Source organism: Diplotaxodon limnothrissa, linkage group LG8 (assembly GCF_057381915.1).
Source record: "Diplotaxodon limnothrissa isolate DT_005_m linkage group LG8, D_limnothrissa_male_GT1.1, whole genome shotgun sequence".
Lineage (NCBI taxonomy): Eukaryota > Metazoa > Chordata > Actinopteri > Cichliformes > Cichlidae > Diplotaxodon > Diplotaxodon limnothrissa.
The window spans coordinates 5,167,674-5,191,610 of record NC_140603.1 but is presented as its reverse complement, the minus strand read 5'-3'; the positions used below and the strand labels follow the sequence as shown (position 1 = coordinate 5,191,610).

Genomic DNA, 23,937 nt, shown 5'->3' with positions numbered 1-23,937 from the left:
AGGCCTCAACTTCCTCATCTCTGCACCCTGGGCCTGAATTGACTTGGCTGATCTTCTATGAATTTCACTCTTTATTTGCTTGGTTCAGTCCTCCACTCTCTGGACTCTGTGCTCAGTTCAAGTAGGGTTACCTGTATGCTCTGGACTTCCAGCAACCCACCCTCCCAAACTTGACTGCTCTGACCCACGCTATCCTTGGTTCAAAAACATCTTTAACCTGACCTATATGTGGTTGATAAATATATTTATTTATCAACCACATCTAACTAATTTCAGGTCAAAAAGTGTGTAAACAATCCCATAATAGCAGGTTTACATTCATTTCTATGGGCTTGAAATATAAAATGAGGAGGTTTTATTTTTACAGTTGCATGGTTGTAAAAATGTTTTTTTAGTGTTAAGAAAAATCCATCTGAGAGATGCATCTAACGTTTCAGTTAATCCATCTATTGTGCACTGACACCTCATCAGAAATGGTCTCAGTGGGATGGTGGCTGTCAAGAAGCCAGTATTAAAAAAGACTGAGGTATGCCAAATTAGAGCCCTGAGCTTGACGTTACTGAAGTTGGATCATCTTGACAGAGATTAAAAAGAGAACTTCTAAAGAAAGGCTTTGGAATGTCCTTCAATAAGTCAAGAGAACTGCTCCTAAAAACCACTTAAGGACATTATAAGAAAACGTGCCTAAGAGAGTTAGACTATATTGAAGAGTAAAAAGTAGTATACAACTTCCCTGTCAAAGGCAAACCAAAGGTGAAATTAAATAGACTGTGTCACCATGGTTGAAGTAATAACAGGCTAGTATAGGTCATGGAATGATTAAAAACAATTAAAAAAGAAATAATAAATAAACAACAACTTACTACCGTCTGCTACCACCACTTTCAGCCATTATTATATACCATTCAGTATAAATGTCTTTTGGGCCCACTCTTTCTATGGCTAATTCCTGTCTTTTGACTTGGCAGAAAAGTCAATATCAGTGAGCACCAACAAATCCAATACACATAGATGCAAGATAAGCCAAAATCAACCTATTAAAGAAAAACATTGTAGGGTTTGTGTTTGTAACTTTCTGTAAAACCTACAATAAAACTTGTCTCCGTTTGTTTGATCGGCCTAATAGCTTCTCAGGTATTCAGAATTCAGGAGAGAGTTTCAGTGATGGATGCTCTAAGGGAATCTCAAGAAGCTTTTCCTGCCTGAAACAAACATTTGGGAGAAATATAAAACCATGAAGGCCAGGTGATTATTTTAGTATTAAAGCACTCCATTAAATCTGTAAATGCTGGAAATACAACAATTTTAACTCAGATTAAAACAGTACTTGACAGTAGAATTGCTTGAAAGTAGAATGTTCTTCTACCTAGTTCCACTACAGTAAAATTAAAACAGAAGTGCAGAGAGTTGGCTTGAAATTGCCTGTGGCTAAGACTGCATCTGCCCCCGCTGATGAGTGCACACCAGGTCAGCAGCTAAGGGTTAACAAGAGAATAACGAGGGAGTCGGAGCACCAATCGGATACTTACATGAATACATATAGGGATTTTTACCTTTTCTTGAGCATTTTCTCATTTGAACTAAATGTAAACTACATTTTCTATTTCACTTTATAAAATGCACTTAATGTGGACCTTATGGCATGTTGCATAACACTCTACAGCTCCCTGCAGCTGGCTATGGAGGTGTCTGTGACCTTTTGTGTACCATTTTTCCACACCTTTTTCTGCCCTCTTCTTTAACCTCCAACCAGTGTAGTGCAGCACTCCTAAAAACATACCCCGCAAGAGACAGAGACAAACATAGACAGTGAGTGAGAAAGTGGGATGCCATTAAAGGTTGGATTTGCCTGCCTCCCTGCTGTGTCTTCACCCCCTAGTTTCTCTCATTAGTACTGCACAGCACAGAGCAGGGGAAGGGGAAGGCAAAAAATACACTGAGCCTCTAAGCAAACAAGCTGGCAGAGGATCTTTAGTCCTTGCCACAGCCTGACAGAGCAGCACATGTCGTTTACATGATACATTAGCAAAACTCTATGAATTCTGAAGATGGCTACAGCTTGTTATGTCGATACTTTTCAATAATCTGCAGCAACATCTGAAAAGGCCAAAATGCTGCGGCATCTGAAGCTGGAGCAAGACTGACATAAACTAGTTGACTAAAAACATAGAGCTATACACTTGAAATAAATGGAAACCATTATATATGATTTTCATAAACTGTGCCTTGTCTAAAATATAAATTCTGACCTTAGAATTGCTTGTGCTGTGGCATCGATCATACAGGACAGGTAGCACTTCTTATCAGCCTCTCTTGTTGCTCATAATCTGGCTGAACTGCTAAATGTTTTTCATTCTTGTTTGCCATGTCGTTCTCTCTTAAGTTGTATTGGACTTCTATTTGTAGTCCAATGTCCACATTTTATTGATGCTGAATTTGTTCATCTCTCTAGCTCTTCTGCTGCGAGTAGCTAGGTTCAAATATTTTACATGCAGAGTCAGAAATGATTGAACACATAAGGCATTACCACAAGAAACCAAAAAAGATATACATCACTGCACAAATACGTTTGAAAGGGAGAATGACAGATGAGCAGTGAGATTTAAAGTATGCAGAACAGAGGCTGATTGGCTCAGACAAGCTGGGCAGAACGATGATAAGACTAGAGCAATGATGCCATTGAGTTAGACAGAGTTGGGAAAAGGAAGCGAAGAATAGCTCAGCAGTCATACACCCAGGAAAGCACGCAGATGAGTGATTTCAGATATTCCTTATTGGATTTCTGCATGAGCTTCGTATGAATGAATATATCAGACAGATTAAAACACTACAGTGTAGTGAAAGAGACCTGTTTAATTTTGTTTGCTTCTGGTGCAGTTATGGATGTTGTGTTGTTCTTTCATTGTGACTTTTTGTAGTGCTTTGGTTAATTTTGGTTTAATTTTTTGGTTGTCTTGAAGGAGACAAAGACTCTAAGGGAATGGGTTTGTATATATGCACTCTATATTACACAAAGAGCAGCAAAAATCACAGCATTTAAAAAAGTTGATATCATAATATAGAAAAAAGGCTGTTTGATTTAGTGTTGCTGTTTTTATCAATGGAAACTAAAAGGAAAAGAACCTCAGTTTAATAAAATAAAAAAGGTATGATGGATATATATATATGCGATGAAGAAGGTGCCTAAGAAGTACCACAAGCTGTCCAGACCTGAGGCCTTGGAAACTGCCAAGAAACGACTCACAGCCTTGGCCAGCTGCTTGAAGAGGTACACTAGAGAGATTGAGAGCAGGAGAATAAACCAGCCAATGAACTCACAGAGAGGGTTAAGGTCTATGCAGAACAGCAGTGGGGACAGAGCATCTCCTTGGTAGATCTCGTACTTGATGGTGACTTGTGCTATGGGCTTGAAGTTGGCCTCTAGTGTTGTCCGCCACATCCCCATTGAGTTCCTGATGAAGGCTCTTAGGGTCCTGTTGATCTTGTATAGTTCTAGGCATTCCTGGATCCAGGTGTGGGGCATTGAGTCATAGGCCTACTTGTAATCAATCAAGGCAGTGCACAGGTTAGTCAATGGGGTCTTGCACTCTCGGCTGATTGTTCGGCCTACCAGTAGCTGGTGTTTTGCGCTTTGGGTATTCTTGCCCATCCCTTTCTGTGCCCCACTCATGTATTGACGCATGTGCCTATTCATCTTAGCCACTATGATGCCTGACAGGAGCTTCCACGTGGTACTGAGGCAGGTTATTGGTCAGTAGTTGGAGGGGTCCCTTCTGGGGGTCATTTAGGATCAGGACTGTCCGGCCTTTGGTTAGCCATTCTGGGTGTCTCTCGTCAACTAGCAGCTGGTTCATTTGTGCTGCCAGACGCTCGTGGAGTGCAGTCAGCTTCTTCAGCCAGTAGGTGTGAAACATGTTGGGGCCTGGTGCTGTCCAACTCTTCATACTGGAGACCCTTTCTTGGATGTCTGCCACTGTGATGGTTACTGGACCCTGTTCGGGGAGGTTGTTGTAATCTGCCTTCAGATCCACTAGCCACTGAGCATTGCCATTATGGGTTGCGTCCTTCTCCCATATGCTCTTCCAGTATTGTTCCGTCTACAGCCTTGGTGGTGCTGTTCTCATATTGTTCCCCTGCCACTGGCTGGTTCTGTGGAGAACAGCTGGTTTATTCTTCTGCTCTCGATCTCTTTAGTGTATCTCTTCAAGCAGCTGGCTAAGGCTATGAGTCGTTGCTTGGCAGTTTCCAAGGCCTCAGGTCTGGACAGCTTGTGGTACTTCTTAGGCATCTTTTTCATCGCACCTTTCTGCAGCTCCGATAGTTGGTTAACCTCCCTCCGTGCTACTTTGATCTTAGCCTCTAGCCTCCTTCTCCATGGAGGGTACTGCCACTTGTGGCTGTTCAACTTGTAGCCGAGCATCTCACTGATCACTGCTGCCGTGGTGTAGATCAGCTTGTTAGTCTCGGTAATGGTTGCTGTAGGTATCATCCGTAGTGCTGCATTAATATCATCTAGAAGACCTTTTGAGGGTACTTAACGTAGTCTTGGTAACCGGCTACGGTGGATCCAGGTTTCAAGCTCGGCCATGATCCTATCTTTCAGGTCAGTTCCTCTCGCACTCAACGATCCTTCTTCTATCGCACTTGGGGCTTGGTACCCAATCTTGGGTGGGGGGTGATGATATCACCCTCCGACCTGGCGTCCTGGCTCCCCCTTGCCGTAGCATTTATGTTGTACCTCGTCAATCTCTAGCTGTAAGAGCAATCCCTTCTTTCGAATGTTGGAACACTGAGCTACTAGTTGTTTCGTCGTCATTGTGGATGTTGGGTGTCGAAGATTCCATAGGTCCCTCACAAATTATTTCTGTATGCAGATGACATTTTCGTGATGTGTGAGGGTCCTGTTAACTCCATAACAAAATTGTTAAATGTTATTGATGGATTCTCTAAATTATCAGGTTACAAAATTAACTGGCATAGTTTGGAGGCAATGCCAGTATCTCAAACTAGCACTGCTAAATCACTATCAGTCTTTAATTTTAAATGGTTACAAAAATGAATGAAATATTTAGGAATAATACTTAATCTAAATGTTGATGAAATTGTGACCTATAATGTAGAAAAAATACCCACTAGGATATAAACTAATCTGGATAATTGGGGTAAGCTATGTTTGACATTATGGGGCAAAGTAAATACAATAAAGATGGTAGTAGCTCCTCTGATCAATTATTTCACTGGAATGATACCAATTTGTATTCTGCCAGAAATTCTTTTAAGATGATAATATGATAAAATGCCTCTATTGGCGTGGTGGTAGACCTCAGATTAATATTGACATCTCATTTGAAATGTCTAAGCTGTGTAAACACTGGGCAGCAACTTAAATACACAGGCTGAATGATGACGACAATTGGAAACAGGTGAGTACACGGCTAATTAAGTGGTTCCCAAACTTTTTTTTACTGGGTCCCCCTTTGTTTTACAAGAAAAATGACCCAGGAAACCTGACAATGGCAAGAGGTTCACAAGAGCTATAATCTTTCCCCATACTTCCAAAAATATGCATCCCTGTGGCACAACCCGAAAATTAAAATGGGTAAACAGACAATTCATTGGCCACAATGCCACAAAAAAGGCACAAGGACAATACGTGATTTATATGAAGAGAACACGTTCATGTCTTTTAATGAGCTTATAGAAAAGTTTAATTTGGAAGGACCTGGCCATCTCTGGCAATATTTACCTATTAGAGATTATTTGAGAGATAAACTTTTCTCAGGATAAAAACCTCATGGAGAATTTCCTACTACTACTACTACTTCAAAATGGTATAATTTATGTCACTAAGTTACAAACAATACATGTAAAAGTCTTAAAAGTATTTGGGAAAGAGATCTGGATTGTTCCTTTGACAAGGGAACATGGGATTCAATTATTTCTGAAAATGGGATTTATATCATGGAGACCATAGTTAAATTTGCCTTAGTAAAGATGGCTTGTGTTGGAACTGCCAAGAAGCAAAATGTACTCTATTGGTCTCTATAATATAGGAGAGTGTTTTAAAATACATGGATGGCTCTGTGAAATGTAAATTACATAAACCCCCAAGACTGTGCCTACTCGGCATCAGGGACGAGGTGCCACAGTTAGGTAAACAATGGACGTGTGACCTGTGTCCATCTTATTTTAATACTATGGAAAGAACCTCAGGCTCCAACCCTGAAAATGTGTAGGGAGAGAATGACTGAGAAAATGCTGGGAAGACCAAGCAGCAAAACAGAGGCTCTAACAGAACAATGGGACAGTTTTTGGTTTTTATATGTCTAGAGCATCAAGACAGTTTCATCCAGTGTCTTGCGCAACAGTTTTTTAAGCCTCACTGAGATTTGTTTTGTGTTGATATGTTTATTTCTTTAAATGTTTAAAAACTAATAAAAACATGGTCACTGTGGTCATAGAGAGATGAACATGGTCAGTAACAATAATCTGGTAAGTTTTAGCATTTTAAAAAGCTGTTAGTAAGGGGATCAAAGTGTGTCAACAAAAAGCCTGAGCCAGGCCGGATGGATCCATGCTTTTCTGTTTATGCCAAATGTCACAGCAGAAATTGAGACTCATCAGACCAAGCAACTTTTTTTTTTCTTCTATTTTCCAAGTTTGGTGAGTCTGTGTAAATTGTAGCCTTTTCCTGTTTCCTGGTTTTCTGCGCTATCCCATCTGCCTCAAAGTTCAACATGTTGTGCATGCAGAGATTTTATTCTACATACCTTGGTTCTTAAAAAAATGGTTATTTGAGTTAATATTGCCTTCCTGTCAACTTGAAGCAGGATGGCCATTCTTCTCTGAATGCTGACATCACCAAGGTTTTTTCACCCAGAGAACTGCCTGTCACTATATTTTCTTTTTCAGACCACTATCTGTAAATCACAGTGATGGTTGCACCAGAAAAAAATATCACAATAATGTGTGTGTGTGTGTGTGTGTGTGTGTGTGTGTGTGTGTGTGTGTGTTTGCTTGCTCAGGGAAAGCAGTGTAAACGAGATGTACATGTTAAAAAAACACAGAATAATGAGACAAACTGCAATGGTATTATGGCATAGAAATTAAACTATAGATCTCAGACTGATATGTCTCCTTTTCTATCATTAGTAGTATGAACTCTCTTTTCTCAACCCTGTCCTTCACCTTCCGGGCCAGGGGATGAAGGACTGGCAGGCCACATTTCATAAACATTAAGGTGTGTGGGTTTCTCATTCATATATGTTCACATGCATACAGACACACACTGACGAAAAAGCATTAAATTCAGTTCTGACCAACTGTGGTGAATGGAGGTGGATGGAGGGAGCTGTCTTTCTAGACAAGCGAGATCCTTGGCTTTGTATTCTAATTCTGTTTTACGCTCATCTGCAAGTGTGAAACAAATAAGCTCAACATATACATACAAGTTAATTCAGCAAAGAAAAGAAAGAAATGCTATATAAAATACATTTCAATTTCACTTCACCTTTTCTGACTTAGTTACATATCAAAAAGAAGTGGGAAGAAGTGCACACTTATTTAGTGCCACCCCTTTGAAATAAGTTATGAGTTAATATTTATTCAGCTTCCTTACTTATATAACCTGCAGTAATAATAATGAACCTATTTCTAATATAATATATACACCACAAAAAGTATAAATTATTATCATAGCATGTTTATGTGAGTCTTTAACTTTCCTCTACACAACAAAACCAATACCTCCAGTGTTGAAAAGGTAATTGTACAATCCAAATAGGAATAGCTTTCATCAGGAAAGCTAAGGCTGCCTATAGGAGGAAGATTGAAGATCACTTTGCTGACAACGACCCCAGAAAAATGTGGCAGGGGATCAATCACATTACCAACTACAGAAGCAATAACCAGGCAACATCTAGGACTGATGCCTCACTGGCTGAGGATCTAAACCCGCTTTGAGACGACCAGGCCCTCAGCTGCCACACCACTTCCACCCGCCCCCAGCACTGGCACACTAACACTCAGGGAGCATCAAGTGAGGTGTGTTCTAAGGTCAGTGAATCCCAGGAAGGCGGCAGGTCCTGATGGAATACATGGAAAGGTTCTCAGAGCATGTGCTGACGAACTGACCGGAGTCTTCACTAAAATCTTCAACCTTTCCTTGTCATCAAACACCGTCCCGCCCTGCCTCAAAACCTCCACCATCATCCCCATCGCCAAGAAGACAGCTGTGGCCAGCCCAAATGACTACAGGCCTGTTGCACTTACGCCTGTAGTGATGAAGTGCTTTGAGAGACTGGTCTGTCAGCACATCAGGGCCGGTCTGCCTCCCACTCTGGACCCCCACCAATTTGCCTACAGGGCAAATCGATCCACCGAGGACGCTATCACCATAGCGCTCCACACTGCGCTGAGTCACCTGGAGCACCGAGGAAGCTATGTGAGAATGCTCTTTCTGGACTTCAGCTCAGCATTCAATCATATCATCCCGGAGATCCTGGTCCAGAAACTGTCTCACCTGGGACTCTCCACCCCCATCTGCCTCTGGATCAAGGACTTCCTGACAAATAGACCACAGTCTGTCAGACTCGGCCCCCACCGGTCCAGCACCATCACACTCAGCACCGGGTCTCCACAAGGATGTGTTTTGAGTCCCCTCCTGTTTACGCTTTACACATCCGACTGCTCCCCTACCCATCTCTCAAACACCATCATAAAGTTCGCGGATGACACCACAGTGGTTGGACTCATCTCAAGGGGGGATGAGTCGGACTACAGAGATGAGGTCAACAGACTGACTGAGTGGTGTTCAGTTAACGACCTCCAACTGAACACCACGAAAGCTAAAGAACTTATCTTGGACTTCAGCAAGGGCAGAGCAGACCCGGTCCCACTTTACATCCACGGGAGCTGTGTGGAGAGGGTACACTCCATGAGGTTTCTGGGCGTGCAGATCTCTGATGACCTCTCCTGGACTGCAAATACCACGGCGGTGGTTAAAAAGGCCCAGCAGCGTCTCCACTTTCTGAGAGTGGAGACGCAGGAGGAACAACCTGGAGGAGAGGCTGCTGGTGACATTTTACAGAGCCACCATAGAGAGCATCCTAACGTACGGCATAACAACATGGTATACAGGGTGCTCAGCTGCGGACAGGAAAGTACTGCAGAGGGGCATCAACACAGCCCAGAAGATCACTGGCTGCTTTCTGCCCAGCCTGGAGGTCACTGCAAACTCTCGGTACCTCAGCAGAGCTGGCAATATCATCAAGGACCACTCTCACCCCTGCAACCAACTGTTTGAACTATTACCGTCAGGCCGACGGTACAGGTCACATAAAACCAGGACAAACAGATTCAGGGATAGCTTCTTTCCCAGAGCTATCAAATAAGCACAAAAACAATTGAACCTATTCCATACCGTCACTGCCATTATATTATGCTGCTATCCTGTATATATTGTACATACTATTGTTTGAGTACTTACGATTGGGTTTTTTTGTACTTTTTATATTTTACATTTATATTTATTATTGAAACTTGCACCAAGGCTATTCTATTCTATTCTAATAAGCTTGAATAAAACTTCCTAAACAAAGACATTCCCTGACTTTTATCGTTTTCTCTTTATAACTCGTGAAGATCATATCTTTATATCTCTTTCTGAGTTTATGTTTGGACATTGCTTCAACCTTACACTCAAACTACAGTTTCACTCCATGCACAGAAATGTGCAAATGTGCAACAAATCCCTTTTTCAGGTTACAAAAAGCCCTTAAATTACACCTTCCTTCAGTAAAATAACAAAAAACAAACCTGCTCTGAATATTACCTGGGAGTTCATTATTTTTTGCTCTGAACAGAATCTGTCCTGTTTGGAATTCAGATTTCAATATAGCAGGCTGCAAGAATAGTGAGTTTCTATGATCCTTATAACCTGCATTGTGGATGATGCAAAGTGCTTTTTTAAGAATGAAAAGTGAAAGCAATGTGCTTTTATAGTTATTGCCCCAGACCTCTGCACAATACCTTAATTAATGTGAAACCAGTGAACAGCAGAGAATATGAAGTGATGTACAGTCTAATACCTGCTTTGCTTTGTTTAGCATTCCAATGCTTATTGATACTTTGGAATGAATATTACTTATGTCTTCTCTCCAGTCTTTCATCTATTATCACTTCATGAAATCTATTTCCATTGACCCTTTCAATATCAACACTATTTATCTAAATCTTTACATTTTTATTTAATTATTTCCAAACAACATAATTTTTATTTTATTTAAATTTAATGATAATTTCTTTTTATAAAGCCAAAGCTTCAATTTAAGTATTTCATTAGTCATTTCATCTAATAAATGTTGCAGGTCATCACCAGAGCAGAAAATGTTTCAAAGTGTAATCAGCAAACAGTACCATTTCTAACAATTTGGACACTTTACAAATGCCATTGATATGTAAGTTAAAGAATTTTGGGCCCAAAAGTGACCCCTGCTGTACACCACAAGCAATGCCCATACATAAGGAGCAACAACTATTTAATTTCACAAACTGCTCCCTGTTTCTTAAGTCTATGAATAACCCAGCCACACATTGCTTTCTGTCTCTGGAATTTTGTGATATATTTTATTCAATCTATTAGTGCCAAAGATGTTGATCTGCTTGATCTGAACCTGTACTGAGAATTGTTGTAATAAAGAAACATTTCTGTAGTTTGTGAAACTGTGTTTGTTGTCAGATTTATATAGACATCTAACTTTTGATATTTTCATTCTGACTGGAAAGACACTAATTTGAAATAATAAATTACAGAAGTATGTAAATGGAATTAAAATGGCCTCAGTGACTCTTTGAACCACCATCATATCAATCACATCAATTACAAGTCAAGGATTTCTTATTTTACAATTTTTTTAAACAATTTTAATCAGCAGCTGTGAGGAACATTGAATTACATTTTGCAGACCGTTTGTTATCTATGGACAGTTCATATATTTATGCTTTCAACTATATTACATCACTGGACAGTTTGTATTATACAATAATGTAAATATTCTAAGGAATTCATCATGTGCACCACTGGCATCTTGTTTCTGATACATTTCAACCCAGTTGTTACTGTCATTAAATTGTTTTTAAAAGCATTTATTGTTTCTTGTTCTTACTTGTCTGTATTCTTTATATGGTGCAAATTATTAATCTTTTAATTCCTGTTCTAGCCCAGGGTTAGCTAGTGTGTGCGATTTACAATAGTGTAATGGTCACTGAACATGCCACTGCTATTTTGGGATGCATGGGGTGTGGCAGCCGTATAGTACAGTTCAGGATTATTTTCTTCAGTTTTCTGCCGTGATGAGGAACGCGCTTGTTCTTGTGTCCTCCATATGTTGTAAACTTCGAGTGAAAATTCGCATAACTTTGAAGCTGAGCTCACCATTATATACTGTAAAAACTAGAAGATGGTCACTGATGTCACCGCAATTTAGAAATGTCACTGGTAGTTTCTGTGCTATTATTCCATAAGCTGTTTTTATTGCTACCCATTGCCCATTTGGTGAGACTCTTGATAAGTGCCTCCAACCCCTTCTTCTTCCCTGCCATAGTTTGTGCTCCATCCATGCAAATAATTACAGTTCTACTATTCAGTGTCATGTTCTGTAGGATAACAGTCAAGAAGCTTAAAGAGCTCATCAGCTGTTGGTACATACTTGCTAAACAAAAAAAAACCTCACACAGGGACAAAGTGAACATAAGCAATTAACAGACAGTCTTTATTGCTGTTTGTAGCCCTCGTTCACTTGTAAGGCGAAATGTTTGTCCTTCAGCCCATCAATGAGTTGTTCTTCAATGTCACTTGAAATATCACATGTGCCTTGGAACTGTGTCATTGGAGAGAGGTATGGCCTTCAATTTTACAGCACTTGTCTCATCTAGCATAGTTGACACCATATCTAAAGCTGCATACATACTGTATTGGCACAATTGATCTAAATTCAGACAAGAAAAACATAAAATCAGAGTAGAAAAAAGTTATGTTTTTTTACTGTAAAAACCACAAACATGTTTAACGAATCATTTTCATAACTTGAAATGCAAATCAAAATTGTACATTTTAAAAACCTATGTCCACAAAAATGTCTACAAGGCTGCAGGCCCTGATGGCATCCCCGGGCGTGTTCTCAGAGCGTGTTCTGGGGAGCTTGCAGGAGTGCTCACAGACATATTCAACCTGTCCTTGGCCCACGCTGTGGTACCGGCCATGTGCAAATGGTTACTGGACTTCCTGACCAACCGCCCCCAACATGTCCGGCTGGATAACCACTGCTCATCTACAATCACAATGAACACCGGTGTACCACAAGGCTGTGTGATGAGCCCTTTCCTCTACTCCCTCTTCACCCAAGACTGCAGACCTGCCGATGGTTCTAACACCATCAATAAGTTTGTAGATGACACCACGGTGATTGGCATCATCAGTGACAACGATGAGGCCGCCTACAGGGAGGAGGTGGATCGTCTGGCTGAGTGGTGCGACACAAACAACCTGCTGCTTAACACCGAGAGGACCAAGGAGCTCATCGTGGACTACAGGAGGAATGCTGACCCACATCCACCCATCCACATTAAGGGGACGGCTGTGGAGCGTGTGAGCAGCTTCAAGTTCCTGGGAGTCCACATCTCCAAGGATCTTATCTGGACGACCAACTGCTCCAAGCTGGTCAAGAAGGCTCACCAGCGCTTCTTCTTCTTGAGGACTCTGAGGAAGAACCACCTGTCCTCAGACATCCTGGTGAACTTCTATCGCTGCACCATCGAGAGCATCCTGACCAACTGTATAACAGTCTGGTACGGGAACTGCTCTGCCTCGGACCGGAAGGCGTTGCAGAGGGTCGTGAAAACTGCCCAGCACATCGCCGGAGCACCACTTCCTGCCATAAAGGACATCTACAGGAAGCGGTGTCTGAAAAGAGCTGGGAAAATCATCAAAGACCCCAGTCACCCATCACATGGACTCTTCACCCTCCTGCCCCCTGGGAGGCGCTACAGGAGCCTCCGGACTAAGACCACCAGGTACCGGAACAGCTTCTTCCCCACAGCTGTCAGACTCCTGAACTCTGCCTCCTGACATCGGACCCACGTTAACACATGGACTGAACATACACACACCCACAATGGACAACTGTACCCTCAAACACACAATAATAACATGGACTGAACCACCACTCACAACCACTAGCACTTTATATAGCCTCTTAACTGCACTACTGTATAGTTCTGTGTAAATAATCATTCTGTACAATACGATAATTTTTAATTCTACAACTGTTTACAACTTGCATAGTTCCCATTTCTGTATAGCTGTATATCTCATATTTCTGTATAGTTCTTTACTTCATATTCTGTATAGTTTTTTCATATTTGTATCCTGTTCATAGCCTGTACATAGCTTGTACTCACTACAGCCTGTACATACTTATAGTTATAGCATATTCATAACATACTTCATACCGTGTACATATTACATACCGCAATAGACCCATTTCTGTAATATACTCACATATCTATATTATTGCTAATATATATTGTAATATATCTATATCATGGCTAAAGCACTTCTGGATGGATGCAAACTGCATTTCGTTGCCCTGTACCTGTGACATGTGAAATGACAAAGTTGAATTCTATTCTATGCACAATTTTTGCAAACAACAAAGTTATATGGAACTATTTACCTGAAAATGCAGCCAGGGCCTCGGGTATTTTTATATAACCATTTAAAACTATTTAAAGAACAATCAGGTGTTCTGCATCAAATAAGAAGTCACACAAATTATTTGTGCCACTCCAAAAAATAATTTCTGTCCACTATAAGACAGAGGAGAACACCACAGACTTAAACCCTGCAGGCTTGTTTTTCGCCTAGAGATGGCATTTACATTGCAAACTGCCTTTGGTGGCTTTATAACTGGCACACAAAACAAAAAAAACGACAACACTACACTCCAACTACAAAAGACAACACACAATAACTATAGACTCCAAACGTCACAAATCTCTCACATCTCAAAATTCGCGCTCTTTTGCTCGCTCCTTCTCGCCACCGTTACTCCTAAAACTTCCCACTCTTCCTAAACAACCAAATTCCACATGTTGCCATTTATATGTTTGTGATTGGTCGACATGGTACACTTTAAAACCAATAAGAAAGGGTATTGAGTGGAAAAGGGATGTTTGAGATATGACAAAAAGTCTACCGCTCATTTTGTCAAGGACCTAAGTCGGTAGGATGAAAGTCCAAGAATCATCCAGTGACCACTAGGAACCATTAAGCATTAGGCACTGAGAGAGTAGACAAGGTGGGGGAAGTCCTAGATGAAAGGAGCCAAATGATAATAGAGCACAAGGTGGGCACAGAGATGATTAATACCATTTTCCTCTCCCATTTACTGTTCATTAACTTACTGTCTGCCATAATGGCCTGAGCTAGGATCATTAGAACAAACACAGATAAAATGAGAGAACAGGAGGAGGTGAGATGGAGGGAGGGCAAAAAGCATGTTGATTAGTGCAACAGTTATCCACATCTTAATTAAGCTGACTGCTACTGTTTTGCTGTGAAAAGGTGACGCTGACAAAGCCACCACTTTATTCTGTCTATCCAATGTTTTTTGCTTTGTTTTTATAGTATTTCTTTATTAAAATTTACATTCACAATACAGTAATTATGGTAGCATTCTTTTCACTTTTTGTGTTCCTGACCAAGCCAGAAAGAGAACAGGCGGAGCAATAAAGGTAGATAACACCTAACTGGATGTGCTCTTAGGGAACCGTAACACATACATTTTCAGTTATGGTAAAGCACTGCCAGAGATAAAGCAATAAGGTATCATGAATCTCAGTAGCAGCTTATAAAGATGAACACATTCAGCTGAATTTGGAGAGCAACTGAAATACATTTCAATTTGTGTCACCTTTATACCTTATAAAATAGTAAACTACCGAACTGACAAAATGTTTTATTAAATCAGAATCAGAATCAGAATCGTGTTTATTGGCCAAGTATATGTGCAGACACATACAGGGAATTTGGTTCCGGTAGATGGTGGCTCTCAAGCACAGCAATGTAAATCACACACACACACACACACACACACACACACACACACACGTGTCTATATATACACATTACACATACATACACAAAGCTGTGTAAACCAACTATAAATAACGAATCTAAACTTATATACATAAAATACAGAAATGGATGAGGTGGAATGAATACTACAAAATGTACATAAGGTGCAGCTGCAGTCTGGCAGTGGGAGCAGTGTGACAGGTCAACTGTTAAGAAGGGAGATGGAGAGGGGAAAGAAACTGTTCCTGTGTCGGGTGGTCCTGGTCTGCAGGCTTCTGTACCGTCTGCCAGAGGGCAGCAGATCAAAAAGTCTGTGTGCAGGGTGTGAGGGGTCTGTGATGATTTTCCCTGCCTGTTTCCTGGTTCTTGAGAGGTACAGATCCTGGACGGAGGGCAGGGGGGCGCCGATGATCCTTTCTGCTGCCCGTACAGTCCGCTGCAGTCTGCTCCTGTCCTGTTTAGTGGCTGCTCCATACCAGACTGTGATAGAGGAGCACAGGACAGACTCAATGACCGCAGTGTAGAACTGGATCAGCAGCTCCTGTGGAAGACTGTACTTCCCCAGTTGTCTCAGGAAGTACATCCTCTGCTGGGTCTTTTTGAGGATGGAGTTGATGTTGGTCTCCCACTTCAGGTCCTGGGAGATGGTTGTACCCAGGAACTTGAAGGTCTTCACAGGGCTGTCCGATATGGTGAGGGGGAGCAGAGTTGAGGGATGTCTCCTGAAGTCCACTGTCATCTCTACAGTCTTAAGAGTGTTCAGCTCCAGACTGTGCTGACTGCACCAGAGTACCAGCCGCTCAACTTCTGATTTCTGCTCTTGAATTAACTCTTACATCACTTAATTAAAAGTTGTTAGACATATGTGTCTGTTCCTTCAGTCGTGTAAAAATCCATCTATTCCAGGTGCAAGTCTACTCCAAAATAACATTTGTACACCCTGAATAGGTACCCATGCTGTATTTGGAAGGGATGTTGGTGTGATAGGCCCGCCAGTACTTTAAGTATGGACTTGCATAACTAAATTTTTGTTAGGTTAAGTAATTTGTCTTCACCAGCAATAACAATTCACAGAGAGTCCCAACAGGCACTAGCTTAACCTCATCAATTATAGCAGCCTGATTTGGTTTGAATAGACCCATGCATCTTACACGGGTAGCATTTTTAAGAATTATCATGAAGCCAATAACCCAGTTATAGTATAAATAAGTCTCTTAAAATAATGCTTTCCTAGTGCAGTGAAAATGAGGTTGCATTAAATAAGCTTTCCATCAACTAATCAAATAAGCAGTATTGTTATTATTACTTTAGAGTTTACGAAAATCCACATCTTTGATTTAAAGATATGTACAAGATATTTGAAATATAATTAAGAAGGTGCGATTTCATACTTATTGAAACCTTTTATTGAAACCTTGTGTGTATTTTAGGATTTGTATCAATTTTCTTCCATTTAACTGAATCTGGATCAACATGAGATATGCCAGGCGTTGTTTCTGACATTCCTTTGCCCAGAAATGATTTTAAGTACTAAACAGTTAATAAATATATATCACCCACTTCACAGAAGGCAGCAATAAATTCAAGCTGTTTTAAAAAAGCTAACTTTATACTGTTACAACTGACATTTCCTCCATTTTATGTTGTGGTTGACATAATAGACCTCAGTTTAAGCAAAGGGGAAGATTACGCCTTCTACAAAATGTATTTAGCTTTCAAATAAAATTATCGATCATAAGAACCTTGTAAAGCATGCGCTATTTCATACAACACTAATTTTCTTCTATTTTCAACACAATTTAAAGCATTTTCCACATGATGGATGTTCTAGTCTGTTTTGCTTTCATTCAATGTTGCAAAAAAAATGATAATTTAGTTTAAGGGACAAAGAACATAACTTTACACAGTTTCCTCTCTTGAGAAATGACTATGAGCCCTGGCACGAGAGAGATTTTTTAGGACATAGAAATGAATGAGGGCTGCAGGCAGGACAGGATCTAACCCAAATAATACGACTAAAATTGTTTGTCCAAAATTTTCAACCTTGTAAAGGCTTTTCTTACTCCTGCTTTCATAGCTATTTGTAAAGCAAAAATGGAGGCAGTGTTATTTCTCTCATTCACAGTTCTCTCTCACCCTGTATGTCTGTGCTATGGGTCTGCTAGACCACTGAGGAATTGCCAACTCTGACCCAGTTCTCTATGAATCATACCACCATATGCTGCTGTACACACCCTTTGCACTCACCAGCTTGCTTTACCACCCAAACACCTCAAAAAGACAACTAGCAAGCACACACTTCTTTAATCTGATAGCTTTAGTCATAAGGAGGAAACACAGAGACATTGCAGCAGTCTATTGAGGCTGAAGGCAAACCTGGATAGGAAAAACTGCATATTAAATTTAATTATACTTTGAACTAGAATCCAAGTCCAGTGTTCCTTGAACTTCAGTGCTGGGCTACTAACATAGATCAAAGAGCTAAATGCCAGAAGTGGCATAGACTATACATGACTTACGCCCATTAATTTAGTCCAATTTGATACTGCACCTAAGTCACATAGCCGTGTCTCCCCGTTATAGTGCTAAATACAAGTGTTTTTCTATGTCAAGAGAAAAGTAGAAGTCAAAGACTTCCACTTGCAGTGTAAAGAGAAAATATTGTGCATATAGCCATGTGAGAAAGCTCTCTGACAACTCAGAGTCAGATTTATTGTATATGCCAGCACAAAAACCCGTCTTTTGGCATTACAAAAATAAATAAAGAGACATAGTTTCAAAGGCAATGACAGTTGTTTTTCTAAATGGCCTTTAGGGCTGTGCGATATGACCAAAATCTCAAATCTCATATGACATTTCTTATCCCAATAATGGTATATATCGTAAATTAGTGCATTTTCTGTAAATTCTGTGAATCTCAGGCAAATCGACTTGTGTGAAGTGTTTTCAGTTGGGCGTCGTGTACCTGGAGCCGAGTGTTTTGACCGATGCATGAAACTATACATTTTTAGAGGTAATTGGTAACTAGGGATGGGTATCGTTTAGGTTTTATCCGATACCGGTGCCAAACTGGTACTTTTGAAGCGGTGCAGGTGCTTAAATGGTGCTCAAACCGGTGCTTAAAGAATGGAGAACACAAAATTGGTCCAAAAACCTCTCATGTTCAGCTGTTTTTTTGTAAAAAGATAACAATGTTAGCCTTTTCTGCAGCTATAGAGCATATATGGTATCACTCTTGGCTGGAAGCAGTGCTTAAACAATGGAAAAAACACAAACTTTGTCCAAAAACCTCTCATGTTTAACTGTTTCCCACTTTTTCTTTGGTCATTTTAGCCTTTTTGGCCACGGTGAAGGGAGTATCTGCCATCAAACAAGAGGACAGCCGCATGTAGCTATGATGATGTTTGCTAGTTCACCTTACATGCATTAATGTAATAACGTGGTTAGCCTACTCAACGTAAATTACACACAAACAACATTAAGCTACTCACTCAGAGAAGAACGGCTGCTGCTGCATCATCATCCTCATCATTTCTGCTACACTGGCAGGGCTAGGGGCCAGGACTCTCCTCTTCAGGTTTTTGGGGGATGTTGCTAACTCCGGGTCCGATAACAGGCACCACACCCGCAGTAGATTAGATATGCTCGGTGTGAGGTCTCGCAGCAAGCTATCAAATACGGTGCATTTTTCGGCTTTAAAAAAAACCGCTATGCGTCGCCAGGTGTTTCATCGGATTTGAGGTGTTACCTCCTTTGACAGTATCACAGTATCAGCTTAAAGCACTTGTTGCAGGCTGCTGAGTTTGCATATTTTGCTGTGAAGTACAGCCAGACTTTTGACCGCTTCGCCTTGGGCATTTTTAATCTGTAGCTCTGCTCTAAAAGAACGTACGTAACTGGCCCCGCCTACTATCCTCGGAAACGTAAAATGATTGGCTAGAATCTAAAGTGTATCACAGCTCAGGAAAAAAAAAGCACCGAAATAAAGCACCGAAATGTGCGCTGCTTTTCGGTCTGGTTACTACCGTTTATGTCAGATACCGGTACCCATCCCTATTGGTAACGGACGCCATTTTTTTGGTATTTATTACACGGCATTCTGCGGGGAAGCCTGTACTAACTTTTGAGTCGAACGTTCATTTTGAGCACCTGACGGCTCTTTTTCGCTTCTCATCCCTAAACTCTCTCCTTACTCTTTCACATGATTCTTGTGTAGGTGGTTGAAGAGGTTTACCGTGTTTGAGTCTGAGGTGGGGACCGCTTGGCAGCATAATTTGCATAGTACAGTCTTCTGGTCTGTGTCAGACCTTTCATAGCCAAACCACGTCCATGCTACAGAGGTAGCCCCTCATTTAGGAATAAGATCCTCGATTTGTTTTGACTGGTCCTTCTGTTTGGAACTACCTGGTTCTGCCTCATCTTCACTGGCTAGGCAGGTACTCGCTGTGCCTGCATCCACGTGCTGACTGAAGCACCATTTATAGTTACCTTATGATTTTATTTGAGGTAATTTGCTTGATGCATATTGTGAAATTTGATGTTTGAGAATAATGTACATGATTTTAATTTATTTTGAAAAGTCTCAACAGAATCTTGAGCTTTATTCTGAAAGGGTTATGTAGAAGATAAACAAGTGGACAGCTTGTTTATTTCTGTTATTTTAAATATATTTTAAATGCGGTTATTTTAAATATATACTAGCAAGTTAAGAGCACAGGTTTGTGATTGGCTCTCATCATATCTAAAGGGCAGACGTTTTAATGTTTTAATTAGTTTGAGATTTGTGCAACTCAATATTAAATTAGGAGTTCCCCAAAGTATGCTTAAGTACTGCGTAAGTAACTTTAAGTAGTGTGTCATTTCAAGGGAATTTTGCAAAAAAACAAAACAGCAATATTTCCCATTGTACATTGAAAATACACTGTACTTTTCAGGGCACAGGCCATGTTATGAAGTGGATTAATCTTGCCTTTTGCACCTTTATATTTTTATATATTTATTTAGTATTCATTATATTGATGTGCATAGGTGCTCTATTATTCAGCTGTCTATTATTCAGTGTTATTTTACAAATGTAAATTTTATAAGGACTTTTCTCCATCACCATCATTTCCTGTAGAATATACCAGCAACATTAATTACACAGTACCTAAAATCACATGTGCATTTACTTTTAATATAATTATTTATTCTTGTCTGTAAAATACATGATTATATGCAGTACATACAATTGCTTACACAGTACTTAAACTTGCACCTTGCATAATTTGCACCTCTTTCCTGTAAAATACCTGTTATGTAACACTTAAAAATGCATTAACTAAAATAACTTACACGTTATTTAAAATTACTTGAAGACTCAGTTTCACTTACAGTATTTTTATTTCTTTTCTTGTGTCTATCCTAGCATGCCTACCTTTGGGTTTTTGAAGGTAACTTAAATTACATTGGAGTTTCAAATAAAATACAAATAAAATAAAAATATATTTAATTAAGGTTAATTATACCCTTAGTCACGGTCAATATTATACAGTGTTACTAATCTATCTTTCAATATTGAATATCAATATTTTTCTTTTCAAGTGTAATTACGTTTTGCTTAGAATAATATTTGTTAAATTAATAATTTTTTGAAATATTGGTATTGTTCCATAATCTCTAATTACATAAAAAATAATAGAACACTTTAAGTTTAAGGCTAGTTTTTTCAAGTGATGGAACGTAATAGAAGCTGCTCAATAGCAAAGCTGAGTATAATCAATCTCAGCGAATCTCTTTTTTTATATATCTGTTTCAGTGCACTGAGAAGCCAATTGCATGAAAACTGCCATCTGTCTTCTACCAGACTAAATAAAAAGGGGAGTCAAAGAATCATTACTTAAATGTGCAAGCTATTCAGTGTTTGAATAACAGTGATTAAATACATTTGGGCATTGGAAGTACCATCAGTCAATGAGTCCACTAGATGGTATTGGAGCAGCACTAACATTAAAATTAAAATTTACATTACAATTTCAGAAACTGTTCCCGAAAGAAGCTCCATATGTTGTTTCTGAAAGCTGTTATTACGACCTCCCATGAAGCACCAGCTTCCATGGATGTTGTTTTCTGGGCTTTTCTTTTTGTTCCAGTTATAGCTTTTACTTATTTCTAAATTTTACTTAAAAACTGAAAGGCTTTTGTTTTCTCAGGCTACTAAGAAATTTTGAACTTAATCAAATTTCAACTAATTGCAGGTTCAAGTTTACCCACTGATTGTTTTCTTTTAAAACACACTTTTCTATGATCTTTTCAACTTTTAGTTTCGAAACAAATCTCAGTGTTGTTCAGACGTGTGGAAAAAGTTGTTTCCAACATCTTGGGCTTTGGTAATATTTTTATGTTAACATCTTTTATTTATAAGTTATGGGGCAAAAATGATCCCAATACGTTCAGAAGGGTCATAGATTGGCACAAAAAACATGCAGCACATTTACCAACACATTAAAGCATTAAAAGCTTTAATTCCATAATTGAGACTTGCACTTCACAAAACTTATAAAGTGTACAAATTATCAGTCTTCTTATCAAATCTGACACTGATGACACAATTCAAAGTTCTTTTCTGCACATGAATAAACCTGACATCAAGTGTCAGAACAAAAGCAGGAGAAAGGCCAGCATTACAAAATGTGAGGAGAGTCACAGATTCCATCATGTTAATATATTCCATCAGACATTTAACCTGAAAATAGCCATGGATAAAGAGGAACAAAATACATTTAATCCTGTTGCATAAGAACTATTCATAAATGTGCAGGAAACACTGAGACAGAGACAGCACTCCATAATCGCTTTTTCTCCACCTCTGGGGCAACAAAGTGATTAAATTCATTAAATCTCTTCACATAATTGCAGCTCATCTATGGCAGAGTAAATATTCAATTAATAGTGCTTTTTTAATAACTGTGATTCCTTCAGTCCATCGCACATAGCCTCATGCTGTCATTAATTAAAATTTCTCTTTGGAGGTCAATTAAATTCCCTTTAACTGTGTATTAGTCATAATACATGGCAACATTAAAATTTATTAAAAGGCAAGTTCATCTTTCAGCCCTGTGATAGACTGACGACCTGTCCAGGATGTACCCCACCTCTCGCCCTATGGCAGCTGAAATAGGCTCCAGTTCATACATTTATTGTGTATTGTAAGATGGGGAGAAGGGGTTAGGGTAGGTTAATCTTTTTCTTTGGCTACCACTTGGATAGAAAGTAGGCTTAAGCTGTCGCCATGTTGAGGTGGCAAGCTGAGCCGCAGCAAGCCCAGGCGGAAGCTCTTTACCAGTCTCTGTAGCATGTTTGGCCAAGGTTGACTGCCTGCCAAACAACCAGAGACAGAGCAGGGATGAATCAGCACTGACAAGGTGAAGCTAGCTTTGTGTTCACCGGTTGACAGCTCAGGTGCTCAGAGAGATGGAGACACAACAGATTACATTTAGGCCACTGCAGAAACAGAGAAGGGGAGATAAAGGAAAAATAGAACGAGTAAAAAAGCAGACAGTCCAAAAGCGCTTTTGGACTGTAGAAATTTTTCTCAGAAATAAATGAGAAAGTTGGACAATCAAGGCTTGTGTGTGAGTTGTGTGGTTTCGAACCACCACTTAGCAGGTAGCTTATGATGGCTTGTAGTTACGTTTTATAATTAAGCAACTTATGAAAGTCAGTCTTTTCTTAAGTGAAACTTAACTTTGGTTGCATTAATCTGTAAAGTACTGATTGTCTGACTGAGTTTATTGTCAGTATATCCCAAAAAGTTGATTCTGTTCATGTGGACATGGCATTTTCAGTGAGAGAAATGTTTTGTCACTCATCCACGTGACTTCTTCAGTCTCAGCTGAATGCAGGTTTTCCCAACCTCATAAACATTACATTTTCATAATGACTGAACCTAGCACCACTGACCAACAATGGGCTGTGAACAGAGTGTTGGGGATTTTCTGCAAAGCCATTGCAGAAAAACACTTCATTCCACATATTTCACATACAATGGTCAGTACTACAGGCAGAAACATGGGTCTGCCATGGATTCCCAGTTTTACCCATTGAAATGTCGCAGCAAAATTTTTTTAAATGGACTAACAATGAGGTGGAGCAAATTGTCAATTCCACTTAGAAACAAAATATTAATTCTAAAAATAAATCTTAGTTTGTTTTACAGACGAACAGACAAAACTGACTAACTTTTGTCAATATCAAATAAACTGAGAACTAAAAGGAAATTCTCAATCTCTCCTTGTTGTATAGCTGAGCTTTTAAAACAGTTTTAACAGTTACTTTAGTCTGACAAAAGCCGAATGACGAATTAGCGCTTCCAGTCAGAGACTGAGGCTACGTCCACACGTACATGGGTATTTTTGAAAACGGAGATTTTCCGTTTTCGTTTTAAAAAATAATCCCGTCCACACATAAAGGGAGAAATGAAGGAAAACGCTGCTATGAACATGCCAAAGCAGCAGGTGGCGCTAGATTCCTAACCGTGCAGAAATGTTGGCCAATCAGAAGTCTAGAAGCCTCGGTGGGAAAAAGTAAACAAAGCTGGGGCATAGAAGCAGAACCGAGTCGTATGTGTGGACGGACAGTAACTGTGTGTATATGTAAGCATTTAAACACTGCAGAGAGTAGGATTAACAGTATTGTAGAAATTCATTTCACCGAAACAATAACGTGGCGCACAGTGTGACGCATGCACCAGTTTATTGTATTTCCAGACTTGCTTTCGGCACAATTTACAGTGCACGCTACTCTGTTTTTTGTCAGACTTG

The 23,937-nt window shown here is 39.8% G+C and overlaps 1 protein-coding gene and 1 pseudogene across 1 annotated transcript in view; one reads left to right on the top strand and one right to left on the bottom strand.

Annotated features, from left to right (window-relative positions):
* LOC146626151 (uncharacterized) overlaps window positions 1-19,452 on the top strand; it is a 75,542-nt pseudogene extending 56,090 nt beyond the window's left edge.
* The window catches only part of ca10a (carbonic anhydrase 10 (inactive)a), a 332,797-nt gene that overhangs the window by 149,985 nt on the left and 158,875 nt on the right, over window positions 1-23,937 (bottom strand). The window lies entirely within an intron of this gene.